We start from the raw sequence: 4,469 nt of genomic DNA on the forward strand, positions 1-4,469 counted from the left end.
AGACCTAAAGACTGTATCCACAGGTGTCCACCAGGTGTTTGAGGCCACGGGTGCCAATCTGGTGCTGGTGTGGTCCTGAAGCCTGAAGCTGGATGGGGCTGGCTTGGTGCTGGGTGGGCCTGAATCCTGTATCTGCAGAGGCTGGCCTGATGACTGGGCAGTCAGCTTGGTGATGTGTGCAGTCTGGAGTCTGGGGTCACCAAATCTGACATGGCTTTTGGCCAAACCTGGATCCTGATTCAATGGGGGCTGGCTTGGCACTAGGGCAGGACTGAAGCGCAGGGATGTTCTAGATCTGGGGCTATTTGGGGTTTTCCTGGTACTGGGGCAGGCCCAGAGACCAAGTCTTCCAAGCAGACCTAGAGCTTGGGGCTGTGCAATCTTGCTGCACTGGAGCAAACTTGGAGGCTGTCGACTGGGTCCAACTTGGAGCCTCGGTCCATGGGTGCTAGCCTAATGACTAGGGTTGCAGGAGTCAGCCTGGTGCTGGCATAGGCCTGAAGTCTCTACCAGGAGAAGCCAGCCTGGTGCTGGGGGCAATCTGGAGCCTAATGATGACAATCTTACTCCACTCAAGTGGAGATTTTTATTTTTTTATTGTTTGCATTCCCTCGTTTTTATTTGTTTTGGTTGAAACATAATAATTGTACCTATTTATGGGATATTGAATAATATTTTGATACATGTATACAATGTGTAATGATCAAATCATGGTAATTAGCATATCTATTACCTCGAACATTTATCATTTCTTTGTGTTGGAACATCCAAAATCTCCCTTCTGGCTTTTTGAAAATATACAATAAATTATTGCCAACCATATTCACCCTAAAGTGTAACAGAACACTAGATTTTATTCCTTCCATCTAGTGGTAATTTTGTATCCATTAACCAAACCCTCCCTTCCTAGTTTCTAATAACCAGAATTCTACTCTCTGCTTCTTTGAGATCAATTTTTTTAGCTGCCACATATGAGTGAGAACATGGTGGTATTTATCCTTCTGTGTCTGTTTATTTCACTTAACATAATGTCTTCCATGCTCATTCATTTTGCCATGAATGACAGAATTTCCTTTTTTAAAAAATTTCTATTTTTTTAATCTCTTTTACTTTAAGTTCTGAGATACACGTGCAGAACGTGCAGGTTTGTTACATAGGTATATGTGTGCCATGGTGGTTTACTGCACCTATCAACCCATCACCTAGGTTTTAAGCCCAGCATGCATTAAATATTTGTCCTGATGCACACCCTCCCCTTGCCCCCACACTCCAACAGGCCCCGGTGTGTGTTATTCCCCTCCCTGTGTCCATGTGTTCTTATTGTTCAACTCCCACTTATAAGTGAGAACATGTGGTGTTTGATTTTCTGTTCCTGTGTTAGTTTGCTGAGGATGATGTCTTCCAGCTTCATCCATGTCCCTGCAAAGGACATGATCTCATTCCTTTTTGTAATCCATAGTATATCATGGTGTATATGTACCACGTTTTCTTTATCCAGTCTAGTATTAGTGGGCATTTGTGTTGGTTCCATATCTTTGCTATTGTGAATAGTGCTGCAATAAACATAAGTGTGCATGTATCTTTATAATAGAATGGTTTATATTCCTTTGGGTATATATCCAGTAATGGGACTGCTGGGTCAAATGGTATTTCTGGTTCTAGATCCTTGAGGAATCACCACACTGTCTTCCACAATGGTTGAAATAGTTTATACTCTCACCAACAATGTAAAAGTGTTCCTGTTCCTCCACAGCCTCACCAGCATCTGTTGTTTCTTGACTTTTTAATAATTGCCATTCTAGCGAGGCTTGGGGAGGGGCGCCCACCATTGCTGAGTCCTGAGTAGGTAAACAAAGCTGCCTGGAGTCTTGAACTGGGTGGAACCCACCGTAGCTCAAGGAGGCCTGCCTGTCTCTGTAGACTCCACCTCTGGGGGCAGGGCATAGCCAAACAAAAGGCAGCAGAAACCTCTGCAGACTTAATGTCCCTGTCTGACAGCTTGGAAGAGTAGTGGTTCTCCCAGCACAAAGCTGGAGATCTGAGAATGGACAGACTGCCTTCTCAAGTGGGTACCTGACCCCCGAGTAGCCTAACTGGGAGGCACCCCCCAGTAGGGGCAGACTGACACCTCACATGGCCAGGGTCTGGAGTGGACCTCCAGCAAACTCCAACAGACCTGCAGCTGAGGGTCCTGACTGTTAGAAGGAAAACTAACAAACAGAAAGGACATCCACACCAAAAACCCATCTGTACATCACCATCATCAAAGACCAAAGGTAGATAAAACCACAAAGATGGGGAAAAAACAGAGCAGAAAAACTGAAAATTCTAAAAATCAGAGTGCCACTCCTCCTCCAAAGGAACGCAGCTCCTCACCAGCAATGGAACAAAGCTGGATGGAAAATGACTTTGACAAGTTGAGAGAAGAAGGCTACAGATGATCAAACTTCTCTGAGCTAAAGGAGGAAGTTCGAACCCAATGCAAAGAAGTTAAAAACCTTGAAAAAAGATGAGACGAATGGCTAACTAGAATAACCAATGCAGAGAAGTCCTTAAAGGACCTGATGGAGCTGAAAACCATGGCACGAGAACTACATGACAAATGCACAAGCTTCAGTAGCCGATTCAATCAACTGGAAGAAAGGGTATCAGTGATGGAAGATTAAATGAATGAAATGAAGCGAGAAGAGAAGCTTAGAGAAAAAAAGAATAAAAAGAAATGAACAAAGCCTCCAAGAAATATGGGACAATGTGAAAAGACCAAATCTACGTCTGAATGGTATACCTGAAAGTGACGGGGAGAATGGAACCAAGTTGGAAAACACTCTGCAGGACATTATCCAGGAGAACTTCCCCAACCTAGCAAGGCAGGCCAACATTCAAATTCAGGAAATACAGAGAATGCCACAAAGATACTCCTCGAGAAGAGCAACTCCAAGACACATAATTGTCAGATTCACCAAAGTTGAAATGAAGGAAAAAATGTTAAGGGCAGCCAGAGAGAAAGGTCGGGTTACCCACAAAGGGAAGCCCATCAGACTAACAGCGGATCTCTTGGCAGAAACTCTACAAGCCAGAAGAGAGTGGGGGCCAATATTCAACATTCTTAAAGAAGAGAATTTTCAACCCAGAATTTCCTATCCAGCCAAACTAAGCTTCATAAGTGAAGGAGAAATAAAATACTTTACAGACAAGCAAATGCTGAGAGATTTTGTCACCACCTAGCCTACCCTACAAGAGCTCCTGAAGGAAACACTAAACATGGAAAGGAACAACCGGTACCAGCCACTGCAAACTCATGCCAAATTGTAAAGACCATCGATGCTAGGAAGAAACTGCAACTAATGAGCAAAATAACCAGCTAACATCATAATGACAGGATCAAATTCACATGTAACAATATTAACCTTAAATGTACATGGGCTAAATGCTCCAATTAAAAGACACAGACTGGCAAATTGGATAGAGTCAAGACTCATCAGTGTGCTGTATTCAGGAAACCCATCTCATGTGCAGAGACACATATAGGCTCAAAATAAAGGTATGGAGGAGGATCTACCAAGCAAATGGAAAACAAAAAAAGGCAGGGGTTGCAATCCTCGTCTCTGATAAAACAGACTTTAAACCAACAAAGATCAAAAGAGACAAAGAAGGCCATTACATAATGGTAAAGGGATCAATTCAACAAGAAGAACTAACTATCTTAAATATATATGTACGCAATACAGGAGCACCAAGATTCATGAAGCAAGTCCTTAGAGACCTATGAAGAGACTTAGACTCCCACACAACAATAATGGGAGAATTTAACACCCCACTGTCAACATTAGACAGATCAACGAGACAGAAAGTTAACAAGGATATCCAGGAATTGAACTCAGCTCTGCACCAAGCAGACCTAATAGACATCTACAGAACTCTCCACCCCAAATCAACTGAATATACACTCTTCTCAGCACCACACCGCACTTACTCCAAAACTGACCACATAGTTGGAAGTAAAGCACTCCTCAGCAAATGCAAAAGAACAGAAATGATAACAAACTGTCTTTCAGACCACAGTGCAATCAAACTAGAACTCAGGATTAAGAAACTCACTCAAAACCGCCAACTACATGGAAACTGAACAACCTGCTCCTGAATGACTACTGGGTAGATAATTAAATGAAGGCAGAAATAAAGTTCTTTGAAACCAATGTGAACAAAGACACAACATACCAGAACCTCTGGGACACATTCAAAGTAGTGTGTAGAGGGAAATTTATAGCATTAAATGCCCACAAGAGAAAGCAGGAAAGATCTAAAATTGACACCCTAACATCACAATTAAAAGAACTAGAGAAGCAAGAGCAAACACATTTAAAAGCTAGCAGAAGGCAAGAAATAACTAAGATCAGAGCAGAACTGAAGGAGATAGAGACATAAAAAACCCTTCAAAAAATCAATGAATCCAGGAGCTGGTTTTTTGA

The sequence above is a fragment of the Pan troglodytes genome, chromosome X, assembly GCF_028858775.2.
Source record: "Pan troglodytes isolate AG18354 chromosome X, NHGRI_mPanTro3-v2.0_pri, whole genome shotgun sequence".
NCBI lineage: Eukaryota > Metazoa > Chordata > Mammalia > Primates > Hominidae > Pan > Pan troglodytes.